Raw genomic sequence first — 11,776 nt, 5'->3', positions numbered from 1 at the left:
AGTTTTATGCTTCTTTCAAGGCCCAGGAAAAATCCTCACTCTACAAGAAGCTTTCTCTGATTCTCCTAGTCATGACTATATCCTCCTCCTGTATTCCTGTAATACTTTGAACTTTATAATGGTGCTTCTCCTTGGTTAGATAGAGGTCCTGGAGAACAAAAAGCAGGTTGCATTGGTGTTTGTGGGAGTCCAACCTTGCACATGACTGAGTCACACTCCCCAGGTGGGTGCTGAGGCGCTCAGTCACAGAAATGTGGCAGAGCTTTCCCTACCCTTCTTGGGTTTGAGGGATGGTGTGTCGTGCATGGGTGTGTCTTGCTACAGCCCCATGGGTAGAGCTACGCTCACCTGTTCCTTTGTAATATAACCCCTTGCCCTGTTTAGGATAAAGTCTTCCATGGAAGTGCCTTGTGTGTGTCCCCTTCTCTTACTGTGCCCTTGGGTGTGGCCTACCCAGATGTCAGGCCACCTGCTGACAGTGGACATCATTAAGATAGACTCAGCCCCCTGAAACCTGACCCCTTGCCTCATTTGAACAGCTTCTCCTCAATAAAAGGGGTCAGCGCATGCTCACTCTCTCTCTCTTTCTGCCGACCCTTAAGGTCAGAGGAGCCGTCACAATTAAAAAAGGTATTTGTGTCTCTTGTGTGGTTATTTTGCGCAGCCTAGTCAGCCCAGTTTACCTGGAGTGACCCCTGAGCCTTTTAGTCACGAGAATAGAAACCCAGCAGGTGTCTGTTTTGCAACACCATTTTCCCTAATATCTACCAGGAGCTACTTGTCATGGAGATGGCTAGCTATACACTGAAATCCATGCTCTCCTTTTTCCCTGATTAGACAGACATCTGGAGCTATAACGTGGCTGCCCCTCTCTGGGCCCACAATAATTTAATAAAGTTGGAATGGCAATTTTTTTTAAACAGTCAATAGTGACATAAATAAAATCACATTAAGTGACAGGTGCGATGATGCATGCCTGTAATCCCAGCAGCTCAGGAGGCTGAGACAGGAGGATCCTGAGTTCAAGGCCAGCCTCAGCAAAAGCAAGGCACTAAGCAACTCAGTGAGACCTTGTCTCTAAATAAAATACAACATAGGGCTGGGGATGTGGCTCAGTGGTTGAGTGTCCCTGAGTTCAATCCCCAATACCAAAATAAATAAATAAATAAAATCATGTTAAATAAAAACCTGAGTTAATAGGCATGGGGTTTGTATAAAACCTGAGTTTGGATACCTTGTCAGGAGTGGTGATCTGGCTCAGAATCTCTGACTGTCTCACAGTAGGAGTTTGATCTTGTGCTGGGAACCTCCTGTGCAAAGGTCCAGTTCAAGATTGCCCAGTTGCTATGGTGGCACCATGCTTAAAGAGGTTCTGTACAAGGTTATCAGTCCTGACCATGAGTTCAGCTGCCAGAAGTAGAGAATTATGAGCACAAAAAGATAACTATAATTTATTGCTAGTACTTCGTCCTTCAGCCTGCCTGCTTTAAAGAACTTTTCTCACAGAATACCCTTTTGATGATGAAACCTATATAATAAATGTGTTGAGCTAGCTCTGGGTCATTGTTCCCTCATCAAAGGTGATGTCCCAAATGGCCCCAGCTTTCTCTATGTTAGTTTGTTTGCCTTTTCTAATCCCCCATCACCCCTCACTGGTTTCTGAATTAATGGCCTTGCAGGTCACATCAAAACCTCATTACTATTGTCAAATGGATGAGATGCTGTTAAAACCATGAGATCCTGGGTTTATACTGAAGTTTAAGACATAAGACCTAACTTCTCTCTCAGAGGTATACATACCATTACTAATGTCATAAATACTAACATAAAACTCACATGAAATACAGCATGATTTTTGTGGAACAGCAGCTAACCAGAATTCAGTCAGTTTCAACACACAGAAGAGTGTTGAAATTAGAATAAGTTGTGAACAACTTAAAATGGAACTAGAGAATATCATGCTAAGCAAAATAAGCCAATCCCACAAAACCAAAGGCCAAATGTTTTCTCTGATATGAGGATATAGTTACTTTGGATTAGGCAGAGGGGAGTGAAGGGAGGAGAAAGGGTAAGAGGGTAGTGAGGATAGTAGAATGAATCAGACATTATTACCCTATGTGCATATATGACTATATCACTGGTGTTATTCTACATTATGTATAACCAGAAGAATGAGAAATTATACTCCATTTATGAATGATGTGTCAAAGTGCATTCTACTGTCATGTATAACTACTTAGAACAAAATTAAAAAAAAAAAAAACTAAGAAAAGACTCCCATCTTATCAGCAGGATCTTAACCAACATTGTTAAGGAAATGATTAAAACATTAGATGAGAATGATTGATTCACCCTCTAATCATTTCAGACATCTTGCCATTATGTTGCTGAAGGACACTTAGGTAAAAGCTTTTCTGGAGGGACCCAGTGTTTCTGCTAATTTGAAATAGAATATTCTCTGATCTAGACCTAGTATGTCCATTAGAGAGATATCATGATCTAATGGAGTAGAGAGAGCAAAGATTTTAATAAAAGACACTGGATTTGAGTCCTGATTCTGCCACTTACTATTTATATAACCCTGTGCTAAATTCTAATTAAACTCTCTGAGCTTAATTGCCTCATCTGTAAAATAAGGATATTCATATCCACCTCAATATTTTTGGATATAAATTAAATAAATTAGCATATTTAAAGCTCTTAAACATAATAAGCATGAAGTAAATGATAATAAGCATCATCATCCTTGCTCAGTACTAGTAGTATGAATATCTGAAGATTCCAAATCAGGAAATGTCAAAAACTTGAGAACTGGGGCTACAGTCTAAGATGGCCAATCCTGGATATCTGTGAAACCAGAAAAATTCTCTCTGGTAAAAATGGACACAATCCCCTACAGGAGGCAGAATAAGCCATTCTACTGGAGGTGACCAATGAGACTAAAAAGATACATTTTAAAAGGATTGGCTTTTCATCAAAGGAAGACATAAAGAAACAAAGATGGAGATCCACCGAGTAACCACAATGTTACAGCACCCAATTTGGACCAAATGATGTCTCTTTCTGATGGGGAAAATAAAATCTCCCAGTCCCCAGAGCTATCTTCCAATTAGATTCACTCCCAGTTTCTGACCAGTCCAAGTCTCCATGAGGTCTGGCTCTGTGGCAGTTCCTGTTTTCTAGGTAATCTGGCTGTTAGTAGTTATATATTTTGAACTTTTCACCTTTAAATATAAAATGGAGTCTATTACTTAAGCTAATCTTGATGTATTTCTGTTCTTTGTCACCTTAAAAAAATCAAGACAATAATCAAAATCATCTTTATTAATTTGGTCATTTAAAGATTATCTCCCAGAATCATGCAGAAAAAGACAAGAGGAGGAAAAAATGGATTTCCCAAGTTGCTCCTTGGTTTAAAGATGATATTTGTGAGGAAGGAAACACAGATCCAAAGTCAACAACAAGCTCACCAAAGACTGTGTCCCACCTGACATTATAAAATTTTTAAAAGTTAGAAAACTAAGGAGTCTCCCAGGAAACAGATTATGGATATTAGTCTTGCCTTACCACAGGGTCTATTATAATATTCCCTGAGCTAAAGGTCTCACACACCATAACTGACCCTCGGGAAAACAAAAGAAGCAACAGAACTCAGAAGGGACCAATTTAGTAGTTACCTTCAGTAGGAGCCACAAATCTTCCCCCAGTTCATAAGGAAGCTGGGAGAATATCTACAAAAAGCAGGCAAATAAAAAGTAATTCAAGTTTCAGTAGTTGGATCTGGACTTTGATCCAGCCAGAACTGGTTGAATCTCCTGCCATGAGCTCTTCATAAGAACAACTGCTGGTCCTTTGAGTTACTGACATCTCTAGCAACAGATTTGCATTCCTTCCCACAGATTGCAAAAGGATTTTCAGTGGATGCTGATACCATCAGGTGAGGGTTACTCCTTCCTCTCCAACTAGCACCTGCCACTGTCCTAATTCCATTTCCCAGAGTTAACTATCTCCTCCAAGCTTGATTACTAATTTACAGTGGTACTAAAAGGAGAAAAAGACCCCCAAATATAGAGTAAGTATTAGATATAGACAATGTTAGGTCCAAACACTGTATAAGAGGTTTCTCCACTCCTAGTCACCTCATTAGTCAATGTCTTTCTTTATTTACTTGGTATAGTTTTCTTTCTGGTCTCATAGAAATTTTCTTTCTGTTCTGCTATATTTAACTATACAAAGTACCAATTAGCCTTCTTTTTGGGGGGTTTTGGGGGTACCAGAGATTGAGCTCAGGGACACTTGGCCACTGAGCCACATCACCAGCCCTATTTTGTATTTTTTATTTAGAGAAAAAGTCTCACTGAGTTGCTTAGCACCTTGGTTTTACTCAGGCTGACTTTGAACTCGTGATACTCCTGCCTCATCCTTACGAGCTGCTGGGATTACAGGCATGTGCCACCACACCCGGCCCATTTAGCCTTCTTAATTCATTCACCGCTCATTTTTTTAATATTTATTTTTTAGCTCTAGGTGGACACAATGTCTTTATTTTACTTTATGTGGTGCTGAGGATCAAACTCAGTGCCTCCCACATGCGCTTTGCCTCTGAGCCACAACCCCAGCCCTCATTGCCCATTTTTAATACCCACCAGACAAGGAAAGAGCATCTTGCTGTTCTGTGGCAACTCCAACTTTGCTCCAATCTGTGTGGCCTTGCCAGATCCCTTCTCCCACTTGTAAGACAAGTTTTCTGCCCAAAATTTAAAGGGTTAATGTGCATAAAGCTGTAATCTGATTTCTATATTAGTGAATATTTTAAACAGGCAACTCAAACTTATTGCTAGTAAGGGTTTCATGTTTTAATGGATGCTATTAATATCATGTCTCAATTTAGTACCCCAGTGTTTTCTCATTACATATGTACAGACTCATTCAATGTAACTCATCTTTAGATTATTTTAAGCTTAAATGTCTCATTATAAAAATCAGAAAAGGGCAGTAGGTAACATTAGTTTTCTAAATATTTGAAATTCTTTTTAGAAATAAAAAGAAAAGAAAATGTGCTTTAAGTCGGTTTTCAGAAAAAGAACTTTTCTAAGTTTTCTTTATGGTCACTTGAGAAATAGGCTGACTAGAGTAAGGGATGTATTTCGGAACAAGAAGCAAACAAATTGGGCCAGGGTTGTGGCTCAGTGGCAGAGCATACATGAGGCATTGGATTCCATCCTCAACACCACATAAAAACAAATAAAGGTATTTTATTTTAAAAAAAAAAGAAGAAGAAGTAAACAAATCATCTGCTGAAATGGAGCTGAGCTTCTATCCTTTGCCTCATTAGAAGGTGTCCAGACAGGTGTTGGGGTGCACTCCTGTAATCCCAGATACTTGGTAGGCTGAGGCAGTGGAATCCTAAATTCAAGTCCATCCTCAGGAACTTAGAGAGATGCTGTCTCAAAATAGAATTTTTTAAAAGCTGGGACTGTAGCTCAGTGGTAGAGAGCCCTGAATTCAATCCTCAGTACTGCAAAAAGAAGAAGGAGGAGGAGAAGAATAAAAACAGGAGGAGGAGCAGTAATGGAAGTTGGAGGAGATGGGAAGTAGAAGAAGGAGGAGGAGGAGAAGGAGGAGAAGGAGGAGGAGGAGGAAGAGGAGGAGGAGGAGGAGGAGGAAGAGGAGGAGGAGGAGAAGAAGAAGAAGAAGAAGAAGAAGAAGAAGAAGAAGAAGAAGAAGAAGAAGAAGAAGAAGAAGAAGAAGAAGAAGGAATCTGTATACGGGGTAAAATTGGGAGTTCATAACCCACTTGAATCAAACTGTGAAATATGATGTATTAAGAACTATGTAATGTTTTGAATGACCAACAATAAAAAAAAATAAATAAATAAATAAAAAAGAAGAAGAAGAAGAAGAAGGAGAAGGAGAAGGAGAAGGAGAAGGAGAAGGAGAAGAAGAAGAAGAAGAAGAAAGTAAATGAGAAGGGGAAGAAGAAGAAGGAAAGGAAAAGGAAGAAAAAGAATCAGCATATTGTGAGTAGAATAGAATTCCCTGTGAACAGGAAATTTTGTAGAAGAAATAATCCCTGCCAGATAGTAATTCAAAGAACATTTCCTAACACAAGCATGACATTAGTATGAAAATATAAGGAAAAATAATTAGGGCACTCTACAAAATTATTTAGGAAAATATGTTTTGTTTTGCTTTGTCTTAAGGAGTCATTGAAAATAAAAAATCTAAAAGAGATACATAATCAGGAAAGAAAGAGTAAAACTTTATCAATGTGTCCTTATTTCTGCCCAAAGGAAAAAAATGATGTATCTGAAGTGAATGTTGAAGCATTCCCTTAGACAAAGGTATGTGTGATTCACCAGTTCATTCATTCTGAGTTACATCAGAATCTATTTCAGCCTAAATTAATTGTGCTCCATCAAATTCACTTTGCTCTCATCCAAAACCCAGAAATACATAGCTGATTTCTAATTTTATTTCCAGTTATTAATAAATAGGTGCCCTGGGTAGTAGAAACATCATTTTAATCATAGAAAAGAGATCCTCCACTGCAGATGAATAAATATGTTGTTTTTATAAATCATTTTCTCAAGTACTTGAGTATGAATTGAATTCCCAGAGCTTGATTCCCCTAAGGAGACATGACTAAATAATGCTTCCAAAGGTGAAAAACTTAACATCAGACCTCGATCCCAGAAAGATAAACACCCAGAGTAGAACAGTCGCCTAAACTCATTCAGCCCAGAACCACTGGGCACAGCCGTGAATTTCTCAAGAACTTGGGTGGGAATGTGAGCCCTCTGCACTCCCTGAAGTTGGGAGTGAGAGGAGTCTGCTCTGGTGGCTCTGTCATCTGGAAAAGCAGCGTCGTCACCTTTTTGAAGTTCAGCCATTACTGCTCCCTATGATTAAAATATTTGAAACTGAAAAAATGTTATCACTTTTCATTCATTTGACAGAGGACGAATGGCCTGGGATTAAAGAATTTACTGCTTCTTTGAGGAGAATCCCATAGCAGAGGTGGTTAACTAATGAGAGCTAAGCTTGACAGAGCATGGGTATAATGGATTTACAGTGTTTAAAGATTGTGGACTATGACCACCCTTTATTGTCAATAGATCTTGCCAGACTTAGGTCCACAGAGTCATTCCCCATTCCCCATCCTCATAGCTCCAATGAGGAAATCACCGAGAGTCACTCAGACCAAGAAGCAAGAAAATGACCAAGATTCATTATAATATCCGTATTTGGGGTTTTCAGTCAGAAGCAGGACCATTGGTCCGTAATGTCATATTCCTTGACGAAGTTGTCATTCACCTGTTCTCACAGCCCTCTCACCCAGGGCAGAATGCTATCCTGCACAGCAGTGAAGTGGAGGATCCGTTTAATTAGGGAGCTTCTGACATCCTGTTAATCTCAGTCTCCTCCTTCTGAGTAAAAGCAAACCAGTCCAGAGGGGAAAAAAAATTAATCAAGCCATTTCAACTTCTTTGACATCCCACCTAAAATGCTTTTCTTTATTCAGAATTTTAAATTTTTAATTGGCAAATAACAATTGTGTATTTGGGGAGATATAAGACATTATTCTGATATAGGTATATATTGTAGATGGTTACACCACGCTAATTAACATATCCATCACCTCACATATTTATTTTTTTGTAGTGAGAACATTTAAAATCCACTCATTTAGCAATTCTGAAATACACACTAAATTATTATCAATCATGCTCACAATGTTGTGCAATAGATTTTCAAAACTCATTCCTCCTAAGAGGAAGTGAGGGGAAAGGGGAAAAAAAAAACAAGGGGGAGAAATGAATTACAGTAGATGGGGTAGAGAGAGAAGATGGGAGGGGAGGGGAGGGGAGGGGGGATAGCAGAGGATAGGCAAGGCAACAGAACACAACAGACACTAGTATGGCAGTATGTAAAAAAGTGGATGTGTAACCGATGTGATTCTGCAATCTGTATACGGGGTAAAAATGGGAGTTCATAACCCACTTGAATCAAATGTATGAAATATGATATGTCAAGAACTATGTAATATTTTGAACAACTAATAATAAAAATTAAAAAAAAAAACTCATTTCTCCTAACCCACTGAAACTTTGCACCCTTTGATCAAATTTCCCCATTTACCATTGCAACCCCCAGCCTCTAGTGTGTCAGTTTTATTTTACTAGCATAATGTCCTCCAGGTTCATTCTTATTTTCACAAATGACAGAATTTCCTTCTCCTTTAAGGTCAAGAAATATTCCATTGCATATATGTACCATGTCTTCTTTATCCCTTCATCCATGGGGTTGATTCTGTATCTTGACTATTGTGAATAATGCTGCAATGAACAAGAGAGTTCAGATTTATCTTCAACACACTGCATTCAATTCCCCTGGATACAGACCCAGAAGTGAGATGTCAGATCGTGGCAATGGTACTTTAAGTTTTGTTTTTTCTTTTAATATTTATTTTTTTAGTTGTAATTGGACACAATACATTTATTTTATTTATTTATTTTTATGTGGTGCTGAGGATCGAACCCAGGGGCTCGCATGGCTAAGCAAGCGCTCTACCGCTGAGCCACAACCCCAGCCCAAGTTTTTAGTTTTTTGAGAAAAACTTCATACTGTTTGTTATGGTTGAAGATTTAGGTGTCCCCCAAAAGCTCATGTGTGAGACAATGTAAGAAAGTGTAGAGGTGAAATGACTGGGCTATGAGAGCCTTAACCCAATCAGTGCATTAATCCCTTGAAGGGGGATTCACTGAGTGGTAGCATAGGCATACAGTATGTAACTGAAGGAGTTGGATCATTGGGGGGGGGGGCAGATTTTGTCCTTGGTAAGAGGAGAAGTCAGTCAGTCAATCAGTCTCTCTCTCTCTCTCTCTCTCTCTCTCTCTCTCTCTCTCTCTCCTGGTATGATGTCATAGCTGCTTTCACCAGGATGTTCTGCCACACCTCTGGCCCTGAGCAGTAGAGTTGACTATCTGTGGACTGAAGCTTCTGAAACTGTGAACCTCAAAAGAAACTTTCCCTTCTCTAAAATTGTTCTTGTCAGGTTTTTCGGGTCACAGCCCGACTAAAACACTGTTTTTCATAATGGTTATGCTAATTTACATTCCCACAATAGTGGTAAAAGGGTTTCCTTTTGTCTCCATCCTCACCAACACTTATTGTCTTTAACAGGCTTTTGCTTTATTGTTAGCATTGGTTGTTTGAAGTACTCAGGATCAAATCCAGGACCTCAGGCTGCTAGGTAAGCAAGCACTCCACCACTGAGCTACACCCCCAGCCCTCTCCCCTGTCTCTATAATAACCACTGTAACATGTGTCAGGTGATATCTCACTGTGGTTTTAATTTACATTTCCCTTATGATTAGAAATGTTTAGCACTTTTTATAAAACTGTTGGTGATTACTACGTCTTCTTTTGAAAAAAATGTCAATTTTTTAAAAATATTTTTAGTAGTAGATGAACAAGATACCTTTATTTTATTTTCTTATTTTTGTATGGTGCCGAGGATTGAAACCTTTGCCCAGCTTTTAATCAGGTTATTTTTTTGCTACTGAGTCGAGTTCCACATATATTTTGGATATTAACCCCTTTTCGGATGTCTGATTTACCTGTATATTCTCCTTGTCTGTGGATTGTTGCCTCACTATTACTTGTTTCTTTGGCAGCCCAGAAGCTTTTTGGTTTGATGCATTCCTATTTGTCCATTTTTTGGTTTTGTTCCCTATGCTTTCAGGGTCCTATGGAAAAAGAAATCATTGCCAAAATCAATGTTGTGGAGCTTCCTCCATGCTTTTGTTTTTTGTCATTGTTGGTAGTGGTGGTGGTGGTGGTGGTAGTTTCAGTTTCAGGTCTTACATTGAAGTCTTTAACTGATTTTAGTATATTTTTTTTCCTGCAGTAATAGAGAACAAACCCAGCGCCTTGCACATACCAGGCAAATGTTCTACCCCTGAGTTATGCCCCTGCCCTATTTTGATTTTTGTATATAGTATGAAATAAGGGTCCAGTTTTGTTCTTCTGCACATGGATATACAGTTAGCCCAACAGCATTTATTGACAGAACTATTCTTTCCCCGTAGTGGAACCACAAAAGAGTCCAAATGGCCAAAGCAATCTTAAACAAAAAATAAATAAATAAATAAAGCTAAGGGGCTGGGGTTGTGGAACAGTGTCATGAAGCGCTTGCCTAGCATGTGTGAAGCACTGGGTTTGATTCTCAGCACCTCATGTAAATAAATGAATAAAAGTTCCTTCATGCCTCTTTTCTTTTTTCTCTCCTCTCTTCCTTTACTGGGTCTCAAAGCTAAAAAAAAAAAAAAAAAAGCTGAAGGTATCACACCACCTGATTTCAAAATGTATTACCAGCCAGGCACTCTTGTACACACCTCCAATCCCACTGGCTTGGGAGGCTGGGTTAGGATGAAAATTTTGTTCAAGGCCAACCTGAGGAACTTAGTGACTGTCTCAAAATAAAAAATTTTAAAACGACTGGGGATATAACTCACTGGTAGAGTTCAATCCCCAGTACAAAAATAAATAAATAATAGAGAGAGAAAAATGTAATCTTTTCTTCATCTGAAGAAATGCTAATCAAGGATTAGACTAAAGTGTTTGTTGGGGGGGCAGGTTGTTACTGAGGATTGAACACAGGAGCACCTTATCACTGGGCTACATCCCCAGTCTTTTTTCTTTTGAAACAGGGTTTTCCTAAGTTGTCAAGGCTGCCCTCAAATCTGTGATCCTCCTACTTCAATCTCCCAAACTGCTGGGACAACAGAAGTCCCCCACCACATCAGGCTTGGACTAAGAATTTAAAAATAATTCTTCCACACAGAGCTGTTTGCTCTGCACTAGCTACCCTCTCATCCTGTTCTCCTTACCTTCTCTAATCATCCTTGCTTTTCCTCCCCACCAACCCCATAACCGAGATTTAACTCAGGGGCTCTCAATCACTGAGCCACAACCCCAGCCCTATTTGGTATTTTATTTAGAGACAGGGTCTCACTGAGTTACTTAGTGCCTTGCTTTTGCTGAGGCTGGCTTTGAACTCGTGATCCTCCTGCCTCAGCCTCCCAAGCCACTAGGATTACAGGCGTGCACCACCGCACCCGGCCCTTTCTTTTCCTTTAATCTCTGACTTCTCACTATAGCCATGCCTCTTTTCTTTTTTCTCTCCTCTCTTCCTTTACTGGGTCTCAAGGCTAAATGATTACAAATGAGGCAAGTGAAATCCCAAGCACCGGGCACCAACCACGGTGCACGCTGGTATTTGCACTCTGTTTACTTATACACTTACAGCCTCCTGATATTTTATTCCTTTGAACTGTTGAGAACTTGGACAAAATATTTGCATCAAGCAGCATCAAGCAGTGTCACTCACAAGTAGCCATTCGAACAAAATTCTATTTCATTCTCTCTATAACAATGGGGGGAAAGGAGTTCCCTCATTTCCCATGTAAGTTTTTGCCCTGGCAGAGATAAGAATGAGACAGTGGCCTCTGAAAGATTCCGAGCATCTCAGGCAGCAAATCCCTTTCCCATACACATCCTATGTCCAGGAAACCCTGGCCTGTGCTGAAATAACAGTCAATCACTATAGTTTTCCAGGTGCAAACCCCTAGACGCAAACTTTTTCTATTGAGGCTTTGCCATCTTAGCATCAAAGCAGCTACAGATGATATGTAAATAAATGAACATGGCTGTGTACCAGTAAAACTTTATTTACAAAACTCTTGCCAGAGAACATAGCTTCTCCTGATTG

Source organism: Urocitellus parryii, chromosome 6 (genome assembly GCF_045843805.1).
Source record: "Urocitellus parryii isolate mUroPar1 chromosome 6, mUroPar1.hap1, whole genome shotgun sequence".
NCBI lineage: Eukaryota > Metazoa > Chordata > Mammalia > Rodentia > Sciuridae > Urocitellus > Urocitellus parryii.
Note: the sequence above shows the minus strand (reverse complement) of the source record.